This window comes from Puma concolor, chromosome D3 (assembly GCF_028749965.1).
Source record: "Puma concolor isolate L17-30 chromosome D3, mPumCon1.1.hap2, whole genome shotgun sequence".
NCBI classification, from domain to species: domain Eukaryota; kingdom Metazoa; phylum Chordata; class Mammalia; order Carnivora; family Felidae; genus Puma; species Puma concolor.
The window spans coordinates 53,285,707-53,306,388 of NC_141678.1; the positions used below are offsets into that span (position 1 = coordinate 53,285,707).

General features: G+C 36.3%; 1 long non-coding RNA gene across 1 annotated transcript; it reads left to right on the top strand.

Moving 5' to 3' along the window:
• Window positions 1-764: 764 nt before the first annotated feature.
• LOC147575569 (uncharacterized) lies at window positions 765-19,530 on the top strand. The gene is made up of 3 exons (XR_015242520.1): window positions 765-978; window positions 17,824-17,936; window positions 19,058-19,530. It is a non-coding gene; the product is annotated as an uncharacterized LOC147575569 (long non-coding RNA).
• The last annotated feature ends 1,152 nt before the right edge of the window (window positions 19,531-20,682 follow it).

The following is a 20,682-nucleotide window of genomic DNA, read 5'->3' on the forward strand; positions in this document are numbered from 1 at the left end:
GAATTTGAATTCCAAAAATTCCAGTACCATAGGCACAAAACTATAGAACACTCCAAACAATTTTTAGGTTACCATCTTAAATTTAAGAGCCATAAAGAAATAAATAACTATTCAATTAGAAAGGTAATAAAGTCCTTGGTAATTGCAGAGTTCTCTGATATTTTCTGGTACTGTCTTGACCTATTTACTTTCTTTTTTAACTGTAGTATGACTCTTTTCTATCAAAGCTTGTTCTTATTTTTTCTTAAATTATTATTCATGTTATACCTCACTGAAAGCACAAATCAGTGCTCTATCTCCTGACCTTTTTGAAAACCAGTCAGATGTATATGACATAAACAGATGGCTGTATGTGCCCAAAGCAAGGAGGACCAGAGGTTACACTCCCTTGTAGTGCAGTGTGTACTAAGGACAGAAGAGTGTGACTTCTTCTTAATTCGAATTTATATCAGTGTATCTAACAAATGTTTTTACAAAAATTTTAAAACCTTTTCTCACACTTTAAACGACTGAATATACTTGTCTATACAACTCTTCTTAAAGCTAGTACTTTTGGAAATTTGCATATAAATTAAATAGAAGTAGAAGGTTGTTTGAAGTAAATGGTGACTGGCATTGTGTTTGAGCCATCTGTTTTTCTGTGTCTCACCACAGTTGGTATTTACAAAGCAAACTGCACCTCCTTAACATTTCTCACTCTGAGAACCAGATCCACATTTTTCTCTTATCAGCGGCTTGTCTCCTGCCCTCAACTTAATGTTCAACTAAAGCAACTCAGACTCATTTCACTCATTTAATATGCTTTCCTTCTCTGAGGAAAGAATTTGTATATTGAGCTGTGCTGAATACAGATTTTATTTAGCTGTGTATAGATGTTTTATATTTACAAACACATGTAATTACAGACTGTCTCCAGCCTATTTGAATTACCTACAAATGGATATAGCATTTGCCTGCATATCACCTTACAGTTTTAAAGTAAGTAATCTCCTATTAACTCAAGTTACCAAAAAGATAGAATCATATATATATATATGAGAATAAAAGATTCAATTAATACTTTTAAAATTTAGGACTTATTATATACAGATATATGTATCAATTTATATCTGTATATAATAAGTCCTAAATTTTAAAAGTATTAATTGAATCTTTTATTCTCATTAGCACCTTGATACTGGGCAAGATTTAAAATGAAAAGAGCTCAACTCCTGTTATCCCAATGGAGGTGATCATTTTCTCTTTTCAGCTGGTTATTGGGTTTTTAATTATCTAAAATCTTAATGTAAACCTTTGACTGTAGTGGCCTACAAAAGTTTCATGTTTAGATTTAGGGCTGTTGCTCCTGGTCTGTCAAGGGTAGAGTTCTGAGCCAAATGCAACTATGTGGAGGCCTGTAATGTAAATCTTTAGTCATTAATTACATTATCTCCCCATACCAAAAATAAAATGAAATGAAATGAAAAATGAAAGTCTTTTTATTCTGAGGTAGAATTTACACAGAGAAGAATGTACAAAGCTTAGTTGTATATAGATCAGTGAGTTTTGACATATGTATATACCACTGTAACCCATACCCACATCAAGATATAGAACATATTTATCCTTCTAGAAAATTTCTCCATGTCTCTTTCCAATAAGAAGCCCTCTTTTACCCCAGAACTAATTGCTTTTCTGACTTCTATCACCAAAATTAGTTTTGCATACTCTTAGCATGAATTTGATGCAAATAAAATTATAAAGTCTATATTCTTTGGTATCTGGCTTGTTTTGATCAATATAACACTTTTGAGAGAAACATACAGCCTAACGTTTGGAAAAAGGGAAGTAAAAACGTACTTTCTTTAAAGATGGTATAATTCTGTATGTAAAAATCTTGAGGCATGAGGTAAAAATGCTTATAACTACTAAAAAATTGAGCAAGTTTAAGGGCTGCAAAGCCACTATATGAAAATGGTTGTGTGGTTTTTTTTAAACCAGTATTTTATTTTACTAAGTAATCTCTTTGCCCAATGTGGGGGGAGAATTCACAACCCCCAAGATCAAGAGTCACATGCTCCACCAATGAGCCAGCCAGGCATTCCCTAAAAATCACTGTGTCTTACTATGCCTTTTGAATAACTTTACAGGTGATTGATTAAGAAATTGTTGCTGGAATGGAAGTATTCTTGAGCAAATACAGGTCCAAAGACACACACAAACATAACTCCAAAACAAACATAATCAATGAAGTGAAAAAAAGACCTAAAATATCCCTAAAACCTAGCAAGCAATCAAGATTAAAAAAAAAGAAAAGAAAAGAAAAGAAAAGAAAAGAAAAGAAAAGAAAAGAAAAGAAAAGAAAAGAAAAGAAAAGAAACTACTAGGCAATACATATGAGAAAAGCATTAGCTTTTGTGCTCATCATTTGTCCTTCCCTTAGGGAACTTCTTATTTGTATAAATCCTTATTTCTCTAGGAATACAGTTTTTAAAAATCTTGTTGCAAAGTATCTTGTAAAGTACAACCAACTGGAAATGGGACTTTGTGCTTCTGTTATATATGAAAACATTTAGGGATGCTGGGCTGGCTCAGTCAGAAGAGCGCGAGACTCTTAATCTCAGGGTCATGAGTTCGAGCCCCATGTTGGGTGTGGAGATTGTTTAAATAAATAAAAAACTTTTTTGAATTTTTAAAAAATAAATAAATGAAAACATTTAAATTGCCTTAACAAAACCTGAGCTACCTCTGCATACTCTGTGAGTGTATGTGCGTGCACGTACGCACATGTTCTATGTCTTTAGAAAGCATTAACGCTTACAAAGAATAGCTGGCCAAATAAAAGAAGGGCAGGCTTTAAATAGATGTAATCAATTAAGTAAAGTTTAAAGGCTGGTTGGAGACCGTTGTACCAAACAAGGTTACCAGACAATTTGCTCATCTACACCTAAGTGAATGAAAGTAAAAGATGATTGCAAACATGTTTATTTTGAGATTTCCATATTCTAGACACTGTGCTAAAGACTTCACATTCCTTATCTCATTAAACTCCACAAAAAGTGAAGCAGGTAATATTTTCCCCATTTTATAGATGAGAAATCAAGGTTTAGAGTTTAGGTAACTTCCCCAAGGTTACACAATAAGTTAAGAAACCAAGATTCAAACCAAGAGCTCACATCCATGCCCTGACACCCCTTTGCTTTTTCCTATATGTAAGCCAATATTCTCTACTTCTTTTCTGATCATCCCCTAAGTGCAAGGATAAATTGTTATATATAAGAAAATTTCTTAAGTATCTTAATTGCAATTAAATACTCCAACCATGTAAGAGCAGTGTGAGGTAGAAACTAAATTTTCTTTAAAAATGTATACATGCAGGGGCGCCTGGGTGGCGCAGTCGGTTAAGCGTCCGACTTCAGCCAGGTCACGATCTCGCGGTCCGGGAGTTCGAGCCCCGCGTCGGGCTCTGGGCTGATGGCTCAGAGCCTGGAGCCTGTTTCCGATTCTGTGTCTCCCTCTCTCTCTACCCCTCCCCCGTTCATGCTCTGTCTCTCTCTGTCCCAAAAATAAATAAACGTTGAAAAAAAAAATTAAAAAAAAAATGTATACATGCAGAACACTACAGAGCAGGTATAATTATGGTCTTTCAAAAAAAAAAATGACAGATAATGAAATTGAGACTTAGAGATGTTAAATAATAAGTCGAGAGGCATATTGTTTAAGTGGAAGAGCTGGGATTTGAATTTGGGTAGTGTAATTTTGACTATGAAATGGATAGGTGTATGTGGTGCTGATTGGATGGGTATGTAAGTTGCCGCATGGGGAGATTAAGCCTTTCCTAGAAAATGGGTGCTGGGCAGAAAACCCCACTCAGCAGCCAGGTAACTTGAACCCCAGCAGAGTTATTGCTTGTGCTGGCTTCTCTCAGCAGAGGGCTCCTCCTTGCCATTTGGGTCAGATTAAAATGTTCTCATGCGTTTTCAAAGTTCTTTGACAGGCTCCATTGACCTCCTTTCCTGAAACCCAAGTCCTGAGCTGGCCTCACCAATCAACACCGGCAAATCTGGTCCGGTGGCTCCTTGAACCTGCCATCCAGCTACCCAGTCATCTTACCTGAATGCATTTCTCCAAACCAGCCAGCACCACCCATCACCCAATCTGCTCATTTAAAGCAACATGACATCAGAAGATTGGGCAGCATCATAGTTAGGGAAAGGAGGGGAGTGGCCTTCAGGAGGCTTTGTAGTAGCATTGGAACCGCTCCCTCTGGGCCAGCATCATAGGCCTGGCAGCAGACATGACGGTGAGAACCCAGAGAGAGAGGAGGCTAATGCTGGCCACCACTCTGCGAAGAAAGCTGGGATTGTGAGACTGAGGGAACCTGGGAATAACTGAGACAGTAATGGGTTCTAGGGAGCTGAAGTTCTGCAATTTCAGGTTGAGGTGAAGACAATGAAATATTCTGAGACTGATGTGGCCCCCGAATCATAGGTCTGTTTTAGGATGCTGTATTTTACCAACGTTACGAAATCCTCCTGCAGAAGTCCAGATTCATTGTTCTCAGCATCTTCAAGCCCAGAGTGGCCACTTACAGGGCAACTCACATGTTACATGTTACATAGAGACTTATACCATGCAGCCCATGGTCAGGGGAAGAATTTGAAACACACAGAAATTTCCTCTCTAGCAAAAAGGCTACGAACTGGCAGACTGCCTAGGGTGCTAGTTAGTCCAGGCTCTTCTCTGAGAACTTCTTGGTGTATTAGCAAAGGACTCGTGTCTCTATCCCTGATTACCACTGACTGCAATGAGGACCAGACTTCCCTTGGAGCAGCAGGATGAGGCCGAAGGGAGTACCCCATGGGACCATTGATTCCCTCATCATTATGGGTCAAGGCAGTTGTTAACTATGACAGCCAAAGACCCATTAGTGATAATGCAGTCAAAATGGAAACTCAAAATGGCTCAAGTCTAAGACAAGAGCAGAATCTGTGAATTAAGAGATTGAGTCATCCTTTCTGAGCCTAGGAAAAATATATCAATTTATAGATTGTCACCTCAGTACTTGAGAGGAAGTTCAGAGAAACAGAAAAAGGAGAGATATGCAGAAGTTGAAATCGGCTTACCTTCTGCTTAGTCATTAATAATAATAATAATAGTAAATACTTAGACAATATTACCATGAGTCAGGCCCTGCTCTAAGCATTTTACATATAGAAAATCGTTTCATCAGACCACTATGTGACCACATCACTAATATGCCCAATGTGGGGCTGCCCGTTTCTTAAAGTTTCTCCTTGATTTCTGTCCCTTATAGGTGACCTGGGCTCCTGTGCTATAAAGAATAGCTTAGTCATTAACCTATAGTGAATGCTTGAAAATCTAACATGAGCCACTAGATAAAGATATTGTCTTTGGTTAAACACAAATCCATCTATAATGGGATAACCCTTTATATTAAAAAAAGAAAAGTTGTGTCAAATATCATCTATGGGTTAAGCACTATCATAAACAGTATTTCATTAATCCTCAAGGCAGGTAGTATTTGGTGGAAACTGAATTTAAGAGAGCACAAGAAACTCACTCAAGTTCTCGCAGTTAAAAAGTGGTGGGGCCAGGATGTGAGCCCAGCTTCAAACTCTACACCCAACATATTCTTACTACTGTACCTTACAACTTTAGCCTATGTTAGCATATTTTCATTTATTATTACTTCATTATGCGCTTTCAATAAATGATGGGTTTTTCAACATAACCACAATATGATTGTCTACAACAAAATTAAAAATAATTCACAATAATAAATAAATAAATTAATTAATTTAAAAAAATGTAAACATGCAGGGCACCTGGGTGGCTCAGTTGGTTAAGCATCCGACTTCCGCTCAGGTCATGATCTCACAGTCTGTGAGTTTGAGCCCCATGTCGGGCTCTGTGCTGACAGCTCAGAGCCTGGATCCTGTTTCAGATTCTGTGTCTCCCTCTCTCTGACCCTCCCCCATTCATGCTCTGTCTCTCTCTGTCTCAAAAATAAACATTAAAAAAATTTTTTTAAATGTATACATGCATGCGTACATAATGTGTGTGTGCACGGGTGTACATGTGTGTAGCTGTGTGTATTATGTTTCTGTAGGTACTATTATACAGAAAGATACTTAAAAGAGAGGTAGGGGTTTAGAGGCGGAGTGGAAAACAATGACTAACTCTATGTAATTATTGTGTAATTTCAGTGAGTACAGTAAATGTTTATTCTTTTTGTTTAAAAAACAATCTAATAAACACGAGGTGCCTGGGTGGTTCAGTCGGTTGAGCCTCTGACTCTTGGTTTCATCTTAGGTCATGATCTCACGATTCATAGGTTCAAGCCCCTCATCGGGCTCCATGCTGACAGAGTGGGGCCTGCTTAGGATTCTCTCTCCCTCTCTCTCTGCCCCTCTCCTGCTCATGCTCTCTCTCTCTCAAAAGCAAGTAAAGAAACTTAAAAAAAAAGTCTAATAAGCTAATACCTTTTACATTGGCATGTATGTTTTGGAATGTTACTTCCACAGAAACATAAATATAAATGTTGTTGCACACAGAAATATGTTTAAAGAAATGCTTTTTAATTATTATTCATCTGTGATTTTATTCTTCAGGACATGATAAGAATTGAGGAAATTTGAGGAATTTATTGTCAATTGAAAAATTCTACAAATCCTTAGTTTTAGGTAGATTTACACTTATAATGAGCTATGACCTTGGGCAAACTTCAAAATAATTAGCAATACTTCAACCCAATATGGTGTGAAAGATGATTTTTTTAAACAGAAGCGTAAGTTCCTTTAGTATGTCTTATAGAATTAATGAAGAATGACTGTATTATTAGTCACATAATTAAAAGGCCTAAGAAGTTGTAAGTGAATTGCTTTATCATTTAATACCTCTTAAAAAGGAATAATATTTAGTTATTTATCCAACCACTTGTAGTGATGTATGTATTTTGCTAAGTCAGAGATAATATTTTAAATATAAAATTCACATCATATCTCCATTAATAAAAATGATGTTCTTTTTCTTAATGGAATAACACAACCCATTTTAAATGCTTTCCAAAATAGAATTTTAAAAATATCAACAGTGCCATTCAACTCTCTGTTATTGGGTAAAAGAAAATCATAATTTGAGTACAGGGAATTTTAATGCTCTCCAAACAGAAATGGATTCTCCAAAACAACAGATAAAAATTATCATAAGGTAAAGTTTCCTGAAGGTGGCAGCATCCTAAGCAAATCTCTTCTCAACCTTTGTAGTCAGCTGTACTCACTCATGAAGTATTACTAAATTCCGTGGTGAAGATGGCTAAGAATGTTACAAACCATTATTCATTATGAAAACAATGTAACTATCATCATCACAATGATGTGATCTCTAAGGGATTCCTACCTAAAGTGTAGCCTATGCTTTCAAATACATTTTATACTCAATACAAAAATCTTTGTGAAGGCTTTTTATATCTATGAAGATTTCTGTTTCTTGATTCATTATATTATTGTTTTTACTAATAAATGTCAGCAGAGTGACAGGGAGACAGATACATTTCAAAAGTCCAATTTCCAACTTTGGGTCATTTTCTTATCAGAAAAAAAGCATTTTTAATTCCAATTCTTTTTTTGCATTTCTTGAAATAGAAGCAAATAATCATGACAAATATTATGACAATGATTCTTGAAACTAAGCATGGCTGCACACATCAGGAGGGAAATTCTAATTTAAACACTGGGTTTTAAGGTACTTGTTCAATTCGATTGAGTTTTAAATGAAAACCCATAAAGTTTTTTTGCCTGCCAATAAAATATTATTTGATGACATACTTTTGAAGCTATAATGTTTTCTCTACACAGATGGTTATGGCTGTTATCGTTATTATTAAAATGCCAGTTTCCTGACCAAACTTTGTGATTAGAGACTCTTCTAGGAAGAGATAGTTCATTATCATGACCAATCATGCCATCCCTGATTAAATACCCCATCAAAGATCAAAGTCCCCTCAAGGGGAAGGTTAGCCTGTAGGAAAAACTGAAAGATACAGTTCATCAATAAGAATCACATAATATCCGGATCTTTCCATTTACCCCAGTCAGGTGCACCTAAATTCTTCCACACTCATGCAATACTGAAGAGGACCCCGGGTGGCTCAGTCATTTAAGTGTCTGACTCCAATTCGGCTCAGGTCCTGATAGCACGGTTTGAGCCCTGCACCAGGCTCCATGCTGACAGCATGGAGCCTACTTGGGATTCCCTCTCACTCTCTCTCTCTCTGCCCCTCCCCTACTTGTGCTATCTCTGTCTTTTTCAAAATAAATTTAAAAAAAAGAAAGAAAAAGAGGGAACAAGCATTTTCTCAGTACTGAAAGCTATTAATCTTTTGCCATATCATTCATCAACAGAGTTTCTCTGGATATAGGTATTTTTCCTTCAAAATGAGATGTGTTTCTCCATTCCTAAAAATTTATTGGTTGATTTCCAGTCACTTGTTATTCCATATCTAAACATGTGGATAAATGTTCAAATCCTACAGTGTTTGTCAGTCACCAGCTATCTAAAATTTAATGCCCGTTTACCATGTTTCCTAAATTAGATTACCATATAATCAAATGTTATTTTAGCAAACTAGTGAAGCCTTGTGTGTCACAGGTACAAAGATGTGGTGTTTCTTTGCAAATCGTAATTTGCAAGCCAGTTGACCCATATGGAACTACATGATTCAGCAAAGAGAAAGTTCCTGGCAGTCCCATACAACCTCAGCAAGTTTCCTTCTTTAGACCTTCCCCAACCAGAGTTTCCCGCTCTGCCCCTGTTGCATTTTCACACCTTCCTTCATCTTGTTTCTTTCCTTTATTCTCCTGCATATCATTGTTCTTTCTTCCATTTTTTTTTTTCTTTCTTCATCTTTGTTCCTTCCCTCCTCATTTTCAGAGTCTTTGAGCATATGGATATTAGGGATTTTCCTGAGGTATTTCCCAAAGGTTGAGGAAAAGCACCAGAACTGGACTTAAAGTCACAGAAGCAACAATAGCAAGACCCTGGGTGCTGACGGGCCATGGATGGAGTGATGATTTATCTGGATGTTATTGAGTACAGGACAAATAGAAAATGGAGACAAAGAAGGGTCTATGCAGTCTACTTATAAATTGAAAGCCAAAAATTTCCAACATATTCATCCTATAAATCTGATTTTTTTGTGTATTTAAGACTAGCAAGTTAAAAATTCTTGGAAGATTTGGTCTAAATTCCTCGCTAGTATTATAGACTATAACACCCAGCAAGTACATTATACATATAGATGAAGAAATATAGAGAGAAAAACTGGGCTCCTTTATTGCACACTTTGCTAAATAGGCTTGAAAACGAAAATTTACGAACAAGAATGGGAAAGCCATTTTAACTGAAATTGGATCACTTAAGCATGAGTGATGTAATAGAAGATAGAAAGAGGTATATAGAAGAGAAAATGGCATGATTGTATCATGGGGAACTTGAAAGAAATAGGAAGAAAACAAAAGTTGAAATATTAAGAAACAATAGAAGTGTTCATATACGCAATTCACAACGGCCTTGGAAGGCCTTTAGCGGACAGAGGCAAGAAAAATAATAATAGTCAGGATTATAAGGTTTGGCAATAACAGAGAGAAAGAGAAATGATGTAGAGGCCAGAAAAAAAATTGCATTGATCAAAGTAGTAAAAGAGAAAATAAATTTGGAAAGTAACATAGAGGAAGAAGCAGTAAGATTTGGCCATGAATAAAAAAAGAGCTGGTCACATCATGTGTCAGGTAGAGAAGATTTGGACATTTGGGAAGGACAAAAGAAGTTCAGTAACTGTTTTGTGAGGAGTCAGTCTTGCCACAAACCAAGTAGAGTTAAAACACTGGTTCTAGCCAACAAGCTGATTTCACACTTGCATAAAAGGGCAGCCAATACATAATTTAATTATCACTGAAAGCATAGATGACACGAATTGTATTTTAAACTCTTCCTAATCTCATGGAATGTGATAGTAAGTGAACTGTGGACAGCATCAAGCTCATTTCTGGCACTCAACTGAAGTCATACAATTAAAAAACAAAGTTAGTAGGAAGGAATGTGTGTTATTATTCCACATTAGCTACCTAGAAATTTTAGGTACTCTGCATTTGGGACACACTTGTCTCCTGATCCCTCCTGCAGGATAAAAGTATATATGCAGTTCTTTGCCAAAGTGAACAAGGAAAAGAAGAGGCAGGACAGAGTCACTCTACAAAAGTACTTCCCTCCTCCTTTGCCCGTGGGTAGAACAGGCTAATCACACCAAAGATGCGGCACCCATACCCCCATCTAGTTTCCAATTTCCCATTAGAAATTGACTTTCCTCTATGGACTTTCAGTACAAGGAAATTAGAACCCAAAAATATAATATAAACTCTTAGTTTCTGTGATTGATGAATAATAGTGTTAATTATTATTTATGGAGCCAGGATGCTTGACTTCTTCAGGTGTAGCTGTGGTGCCAGAGGAATTCCATTTACATAAAGGCCCCTATGTTTTTAGATAGGGTGGGTAAACATCGGAGCTTATTGCCAGGTTTTCCTGTGGCTGAGTCAGAAGATAAGGGAAGGGCGTGGGTATTTTTGTGTGCTTTTTTTGTTTGTTTTTCCCTTGAAACTCTAGAAAAGCAGTATTAGGGTTATCCTTCTAGACAGAGAAGAGTAATGTAGATGCCTTTGGACACACAAAAGTGGAGTCTTGGCTTTATGAGATGGACTTTGCAGTGTGTTTTGCTTCCCTGTTTCCCTTAGGCAGGACCCAAAAGTTCTTTATAAAAGCAAATTTATAAGAAGCTCTGTTCAGATTCATAGGGAAAGTTCAATTACTTTTTAAATTAACATATACTATAAATATGGTGTAGCTATGATACCTGTGAAAAGTACACCTATCATGCGCATATGGCTCAATGAATTTTTATCAGGTGGCTATATCCGTGTCACTAGCTCTCTCTGATCTAGAACATGAAGGCCCTTCATCACTTACTTCAAATGAAACTACTAGCTTGAATTCTAACAGCATGGTTTTTTGTCTGCTTTTTGTTTTTAAGTTTTGTCTTTTTACTTCATTTTTATTGTTTCAAAAAATTTTTAATGTTTATTTTTGTGTGTGAGAGAAAGAAAGAGAGAGCATGAGAAGGGGAGGGGCAGAGAGACAGAGGGAGACACAGAATCTGAAACAGGTTCCAGGCTCTGAGCTGTCAGAACAGAGCCCGACGCGGGGCTCAGACTTGGGAATGTGAGATCATGACCAGAGCCCAAGTCGGACACTTAACAGGTTGAGCCACCCAGGCACCTCTGTCTTTTTACTTTAAATAAATGAAATAATGCTGTATGTTCTATTCTGTATCAGGCTACTTCCACCCAATACTATGTTTGTATGATTCATTCATGTATTTGGGAGTGTTATTGATCAGTTATCCTCACTGCAGTATAGTACTTAATTTATATGAATACACTGTAATATATTACCCATTCTATTGTTGGACATTTGAGCCATTTCTAGCTTAGGCCTATTATGTATAGCACTTCTTCGACAAACATTCCCATATGTCTTGCAGTGCATATATTCATTCATTTATGACAGGCATATATCAAGCAGGTGGAATCACTAAACCATAGGGTAGGTACACATTCATTTGTTTTAGTGGACAGCACCAATTTCCAAAGTGTTTCTACCAATTCATATTCCAACCACAACATGTGAAAATTCCAATTGCTCTATATTTTTGACAACCCTCAGTATTTTCTGTCTTTTTATTTTATCCTTTCTGATGGGTGACCATGGAGTTTAGAGCTGCACTCTAATGCCAGTTGAGGAGACTGGGACAAGATCTTGCTAATTCTAGTTGTAATGGGTCTTATAACCCACCTTGGTATATACCATCTGTTTGGTAATTGAAAATAAATAGATTTCTGGGGCGTCTGGGTGGCTTAGTCAGTTGAGCATCCGACTCTTGGTTTCGGCTCAGGTCATGATCTCACAATTTCGTGAGTTCGAGTCCCGCGTCAGGCTCCACACTGGTGACATGGAGCCTGCTTGGAATACTCTCTCTGCCCTTCCCCCATTCAGCCTGTCTCTGTCTCTCTCAAATAAAATAAAATAAAACTTTTAAAAAATTTAAAAAAAAGAAAGATACAGATTTCTTTAGAAATCTACCAAGCAAGCCAAATTTACCCATCAGCCAAGGATCTGAAAAAGTTGAGGGGTCAATTCTTCAATTCAATCGCACTGAATAAACTTGAGGTTTCTTTTTTCTTTTTTTTTTTTTGATTATTTCCTCCTCTTTATTTATTTTTTATTTTTTTAACACTTATTTTTTTTTCAATATATGAAATTTATTGTCATCCCAAAAGGTGCCCTCCTCAATACCCATCACCCACCCTCCCCTCCCTCCCACCCCCCATAAACCTTCTAAGCTTGAGGTTTCAAGGATATATATTTTTTCAAGCAATTTCATTTTTCTGCCTAATTGTTTTACTTTTAATCAGTCTAATTATTTGCTTTTTTAGAGATTTATCCAAAATGCTTTGGTGATTTTCAAAGCTGAAAAATGACCGATTAAAAAACTTGTTCCAGATTAAAATGTTACTCATTATTACCACCTGATATTCACTGTGATAATTATCAGCAAGGCAAAAACTAATAAAATAGAGTACTTTTTCCAGCAATTCACAAACTAAAGAGAAAGATAGATAGTAATAGTTAATATTCTTTTAGTGCATGTACTTCACACATATCTCATTTCATCCTTACAACAAACATTGGAGTAGGTCCTAGCACTGTTATAGACGAGGAAACTGAGGCACAAAGATGTGAACAAACTTCCTGAGATAGCAGTGATATAGAAATGGGACCAAACCCAGGAAGTCTGACTCCAGAGTATTCTTCAAACCATTACACCATCCTATAACAAAAGACAGAATAGGATATGTGCTTAAAAATAGGGCTAACAACAAAGTTATCTGACAGATACAAGTGGGAGGGATAAATTCTGACTGTGAGTGTTGGGAACTTCAGCAAAATGGCATCAAATGACCTGGGTTTTTAAGATTAGGTAGTATTTTTAAGGGAAAAACATGAGAAGAAATGGAACTTTCTGTAGCAAGAAAAACACAGATTCTAAATTCCTCGGAGAAAGGAAATGTGTTATGTTACTGTAACCCAATAGCCTAGAAAAGGGTCTGTAAACTAACAATGTTGAATGAATGCAAAAATTTAGGGTAGCCAGTTACTGTATACATCCTGTAGTCCTGTTTAAGTGGCCAATGGATGATAAAGTGACAAACACATAAATGAATGGAAGAGCACATTCAGGAGAGCAGTACTTTTGGGTCAGCGTAATGAATGTATAGCAACTCAGCCTAAGATTTAAAATTTATCACGTCATGCAATTTATTTTCTACCATAATGTTGGGATCTTTCACTGAAGGAACTTCTTTCAAAATTCTGGGAGTGGTTTTGTTAATGGATCATTAATTTTAACTGCATATAAACTAGGCCAAATTTTAAATCCCTTTCAATAGTGTTATCTTCACATAATAGTTTTAAAAATTATTTTCTTTAAAATGATTAAGAAATCATTGATCTATAATATTACTTTAGGGGACTTCTGGGTGGCTCAGTACTTTAAGTGTCTGACTTCGGCTCAGGGGGTGATCCCATGGTTCATGAGTTCAAGCCTCGTTTATTTTCTGGGTCAAAAAGATCTCAGAGCCTGGACCCTGCTTCGGATTCTGTGTCTCCCTCTCTCTCTACCCCTCCCCCATTCATGCTCTGTCTCTCTCTCTCTCTCAAAAATAAATAAACATTAAAAAAATTTTTTTTAAAAGAAGCTAATATATTAATTGAGGTCAGACTTGGGGGAAACAATAAAATACTACCTTTTAGTTTAATAATGGCTTCTGTAAAGTATAGTACAGGTCAGGGAAAGAGAAAGCTAAATATGGATTATCCTAAGGAAAGCATTTGAAACAGCAAAGAGAAATTCATGGAGATGTAATGGAACTCTTATAATAACAATAACAAAATTAAAGGGGAAAAAAGGTCAAAAACCCAAAATATATCGGTTTAATGAAACAGGTTAGAGAATTCTGATAAGACAAGATAGACTATGGTAGTACCTTCAAAAATACAAAGTCATATTCACTGATAATATTATGATGTAAACAATGTATACAATATGGTTATGATGTATAAGAATACATAGAAATATAAGATAATGGATAAAAATGATCAGCTCAACTAAAATAGCATTTTAATTAAAAATAGTACCTGATGTTATAATTTCTTTCCAATAAAAGGTAAACTACTTGATACTTTCAGCAAAATTGAAGAGAAAAACTCTCCAGATTATAGAATTAGGGAGATTCTTCCTAAATATTGAAGCAAAACTCTCATGTGTTAAATTACAGAATGTTATGACAACTTAAAATTGTCTTTGCACCATATCTTCCAAGTTCAAAATTCTTCTCAATTGTGATCACTATAAACAAAATATTCCGTTAAATAAGTGGATGTTGCTTGTGGCTACCTCCATATTTTTCAGGTGAGAAAAACAAAACCGATTACTTCAGTGACGTGTTATTTGCTGGATACTGGAGCAGGGCCTCTTTATCTTGAGTCAGTAACGATTTCCAATGGTCTCACTAGTCTCTAATCAAAACTGTTAAATGTAACTTTTCCTTTATCTGCCCAACTTTGAACATGAAGCACTGTTTTTTCCAGGACAGATTATTTTAGAGCACTCTAAAGCCACTCTGGAAGTCTAACTATGACTCTGTTTTGTAGAAAGTGGAAGGACACGAAATTCTGAAAATAAATTTGAGCCAGTAAGTCTTCTCAAGAAGACAAAAATCCCATGAGATTTTATTTTCGATCCATATGCACACAACATATTTTCATGATCAAAGCAAGTCAACTCTCAGAATTAAGGTATAATAGGATCAACTTTTCAGCATTGACCTCTGCTGTTATTAGCCAGAATAATACACTAAGACCTGACAAAATTATGCCTGAAAATGTTTGCAACTAATTGCACTTGTGAATTAAATAATGATGTTTGGGTGGTGCCTTTTTTTTCCTCCAAAGCTATTTGTACTTGTACCAACACACTTGATGGGTCCAACTTGACCTCTTCCTCATAACTTTGAAAGCAAATGTCCCATGCACATGTTAGGCAACTATTTATAACAATTATGTTGGCCTCCACTCTTAAGCAAATATTGTATACAAGAAAGTTAATACATACTTTACTGCTTCCATAAAAAATCTTTAACTCTGTAAAATTTGGAAAAGAAAGTTCTATTTTCAAATAAGTGCTATTTTTCATTTCTCAAAGAAAACTACCTCACGTGGTTAGTAACTTGACTTTGTATAGTCCTATCGAAAACTGAAACAAATCTTTTTATTTAAAAAGAATTATGAATTCTAAGTATTGAGAATATCTAATTTTTAAGAATTATATCTATCTATGCTTTCATAAAACCAAATTTGTGAGATAGAAATTCTAACACTAATACTTTTCTCATTCTTTAAAAATAATGACTAATAAAAAAGTAATGATGGTACTAATTATATTTCTTATTAATGTTCATTCTTATGATCTCAGAATATTTAAATATTTAGTTGCCCCTGACTGTCTTTTTCCCTGTTCACTTGTTTACCCACTCCCAAGTCTATGTTTTAATTAATTTTAATCAGGGCAGATTAATAAATCCCAGCTTGTTCATGGGAACCAACTGATTCAGAATGAGTCTTTCCTAATTGTTTTGTGTTCACATGGGTGTTCACTTTGGCTCCCCTTCAAGCTTCCTGCCAAGGGGGAAAATTACCTTTCCACGCCCAACTAAAAACAGAGTCAAAGAATAATTCCTTTGGTGAGCAGCGTCACTGAATAAGCAGTTTTAGCGTGATGTGTGTGTGTGTGTGTGAGTGTGTGTTTAATGAAGATCTGTGTGTAGATTGTCTACAAAGTAGTTTTTATATAGAAGAATACCAGATATGTTGTTGCTTTTTTTTTTTTTTTTTTTTTAGAAATCACATTCTGAAATTTATAATCTTTATTACTAAGTTTTTTAAATCCCAAAGAACATGTTTCCTTCCTGGATGAAACAGTTTTCTTACAAAAAACTGGAATACTTTTCTCAGCCCGTGTTTTGTGTCTTTCATCTCTAACCTTTCCAAAATAACATTTTCTTTTGATATCAGCCTCTTTGATGCTGTTCTAAATGAAAATGTTTTTGAGTTCATTTTTTTCAGAAGGTAAATATTAGTCAGTTAAAAAACAAATCCTGACTGTATTATGACACAGAACTTCTTACATAATTTCTTGCCCTTCTCATATCAGAAGTCCAGAATCAGTACTTGTCTGGTTTGACCTGGGAAATGTATCCAAACCCTCCAGGGAGGCCCAAGCTTCCTATGTCAGGGATCGCTTTGCTTTAGGAAACCAACACAGATTGAGTGCCCACAAAGAAGAAAAGAAAAAGATCCCTATGAGCTGAGTTGATATATTAGAGGAGGACAAAGAAGTTTTCACAGAATAATGAGGACATGTTGGTGAGGTTTTAGAACCTCAGGTTCCTCTCCAAACCCACCTCCAGAAGTAGCACCGCCTCCCTCTTTCCAAGGTGATGAATCACAATCCTCTCAACTCGGGAGTGGCCTCCAGAGTGATGGCTGTCAAAACATTCCACTTGAGGGCTGATAAACACTTCTTGAAAATGGCGGTGATGACAGACTGGGTAGGTTTTTGAGATATAGTTTATGAGAGTAGGATTTTAGATGCAGGATTTTTAATGAATGCCCCTCCAAGAAGAGCTGAAGAAAATCAATAATGTGTGTGGATGTAGGCATACAAACAATTTTTTTTTATTTTTTTAATGTTTATTTATTTTTGAGACAGAGAGAGACAGAGCATGAGCGGGGGAGGGGCAGAGAGAGAGGGAGACAAAGAATCCGAAGCAGGCTCCAGGCTCCCAGCTGTCAGCACAGAGCCCGACTCGGGGCTCAAACTCACAAACCGTGAGATGACCTGAGCCAGTCGGACGCTTAGCAGACCGAGCCACCCAGGCGCCCCAAACAGAAATTTTAAAACAGTTCTCTCTTCCACAAGGTCATTAGAATTTGCTTTTGACCCAGAAAATAAACGATTTCTTTTCATATTAATTCTGACTTAAGATAAACATATAAACATCAGATAAATATGTGATTGTATTCTTTCAGAGCTTGGAGGAGATGCATAATTCTGCAACATAAATGTTGCGGTGGCATTTACCAACTGGTCTCTGGTTTGGAAAAATATAAAATTGGTCCGACTCCTTATTTTCTGAGAATTCCTCCATTTTATAATGTTAGCTATCTAAGAAAACTGGGTCTCTTTAACTTTCTTTAGGCTACGCCAAGACCTCAATCAAACTAGGTAGGCTTCTGTTTTATTTTTCAACATACAATAAGTGCAGGCTTGCATGTGCAAGGTTGCAGAATCCACACTCTGGCATGAATGAATCTCAGGGAACATTTTAAAAACAGCAGATTACATCTCTCCATTTTCCTTCACCACGTTTTTTCTTCCCTTATTTAATGTCCTTTTACAGCATATTCTTTATTAAAAGAGAGACACAAAAATATTCTATCCTACTACTCCAAATTCAAGGGTATATAAATGGTGCCTTCTAATTGCATTTTTCAGTACATCATACACTTTGTGCCCAAATATCTCTGCCTGCCTTCCTTCTTTTTTTTCTTCCTTTCACGCTTACTTGCTTTCTTTCCTTTATTTAGGAAAACTATCCACAAGCATTAACTAAGCACTTCCCGTTCATTTACTCTCCATTATTTACTTCTTCCTATGAAGACATATTAAGTTACAATATGAAAGACTCTGTGAAAGACAAGTAAGTCCCCATCTTTTTCTTCTAGGGAAAGATGACGCATATTTGAGAGAGAGAGAGTGTGTGTGTGTGTAAGAGAAGGATGAGTACGTATGGGGAAATGTGTAAACAGTCAACTGCAATTCAGGTCAGAATGAAATCAGCCATAGAGGTATTTTAGATGTGTTCTTCTGATTTTAAGATATATCCAAAAAGTTAATGGAAGGAGGCAGCCTCTGTGCCTAAAGGTGGAAGCCAGGTACTAAAGTGATGGGCAGAGGATGAGGATGAGGCATTCTTTGCTGAGGCAGCAACACTAGGGAAGGCTGGGAGGTGGCCAGTGCCTATTAGGGAGCTGAGTTGCCCCTCAGTAACTTAGCACATTCCCATTTGCTTTTATCTTTAGAGAACTGAATGTCTCCAAGAGATGACCTTGCTGGCCACGGATAATGTCAAGTTAATCCATGTACCCATTAGTCCTGAATGAATTGGATTTCATTTGTCTCAGAAAGTAACCTCTCATCCAAGCTGTTTCCTTTTGTAGTTTAAAGTTTCGCATTTAGTTTAGACTTTGAGAAGATAATGTTTTGGAAATGTTTGGAGCTTTTAATTTCATGTACTTTTAAATCCTTATTTAAAAAAAAAAAGAAAAACGGGCACCTGGGTGGCTCAGTAAGATAAGCATCCAACTTCGGCTCAGGTCATGATCTCAGTTTGTGAGTTCAAGTCCCACATCGGGCTTTCTGCCGTCAGCACAGAGCCCACTTCAGATCCTCTATTCCTCTCTCTCTTTATCCCTCCCCACCTCCTCAAAAATAAACATTAAAAAAAAACTCAGTCAAAGCTAAAAATGTTCAATAATAAATGGAGAAAATTTCAAGTGGATTTCCCAGGATTACTTTTGGGGGATCTGAAAGAGATTTCCATGAACCTCTGTGGATTCCCAGCATCACTTTCCCATATTATCTTCCTTATTCTTTGACCATGTTTTTTTTCTGAAAGGATTAAAAATCATTTATTTCACTGCTTTACTCATTTACACAGCATTTATGAATGCATACTGTGTTCTGAGCACTGTGTGAGAACTCAAGGAATTTAAAGAGCTTTGTTGTTTCATTGTTGTTTTGTATTGTTTTCTTTTTTAGGGAAAACTAAAGCCTAAAACCTAAGAGGGATAAATGCTCTGTTAGAAGTTCTGGAATACTACTCAGCAATGAAAAAGAATGAAATCTTGCCATTTACAACGACATGGATGGAATGGGAGGGTATTATGCTAAGCGAAATCGGTCAGAGAAAGAAGATATCATATGTTCTCACTCACATGTGGGATTTGAGAAACTTAACAGAAGACCAAGGGGGAAGGGAAGGAAAAAATACATATAGTTACAAACTGAGAGGGAGTCCAACCATAAGAGACTCTTAAATACAGGGAACAAACTGAGGGTTGATGAGCGGGGGAGGGGAAAATGGAAGATGGGCATTGAGGAGGTCACTTGTTGGGATAAGCACTGGGTATTGTATGGAAGCAATTAATCATAGGCATCTACTCCCAAAGCCAAGAGCACACTGATACTTTATATGTTAGCTAACTTGACAATAAATTATATATAAAACAGAAGTTAAACAGAAATTTGTAATATTAAAAAAAAAAAAAGTCCAGAGCACTCTAGGAGCCTGTAGAAAGAGTATTTACTGTCTGTTTAGAGAGTCAGAAAGGATTCCAGAACTCAGCCCCAGGTGACTCTTTGAAGATGAGAAGTAGGCAGGCAGAGGGAGCGAAAGGTAAAAGCATATAAACTCGAGAGAGAATATTAAAAACTATGAGAAACCGAAGATGATGAAAAAATTCAACCATTTTTAAATAATAAATGTTTGTTGACTGAATAGACGTAAAAATGACTACCCTTTCCAAGCTTTAGCTACCTAGAATGAATACGAACATTTTATTCTATCAAGCCTACTTTCCGACATCAATAATTTTTATAATTCTATTCTGGATTTTCTCAATATTCTTAGACTATTTGTCCATGTTATGCAGCCAGTGGAACTCAACACTGCAATAAAGTCTGTATCATTTGAGAGTAGAAGAATATTCACATTGAAATTCTCCAAACATTCTTGTAAATTTGTCATGGGCTTGCCAAGTGATTTCTGATGTTATTCCAGAAATTAGGAACAAATTTATCCTAGACGAAGACACAATAAACCCGAGCTTTTATTCAATGACTAATATGCTTGACCTCTGATGACCATATGATGTGGGCAGCAGATTATCTGCTCAGTGGTATATCATCTCCCTCACCTCCCTCTAGACTCTTTCTGCTAAGCTATGAAATCGTCTGTTTTCATAGACTATAAAACCTTAAGTAATTATCTACTGGTTTCTATGATTGTAAGAGGACAGGTGACTCTTTCCTTTGGTCTTTGCTTGTACCCAGCAATGGCTGGATTACTCTAGAAGATTTACAAGGGTCTTATATGCTATTTGAAAGTAAGTATAATCCAGTGTTAAAGAACTGAATGTGACCAAACTTTAGAGCTAACATGAGCTAACAAAATGCATCCCTGAATCTAGCATGACTTTTACATTGAAGCCACATTAACATCATTGTCTATCAAAGTTTTTTAAAAAGTGGGTTTTTTATTTGGTGAACAGATGGGTAGAGTTTGTGGCAAGGTTTGTTTCTTGTTTTGTTTTGGTGTTTTGACGTATTGTAGAGCTAGGTGCCTTAGCAGGGGAAATTTGACAAAGTTCTGTTTACCTGGCTTA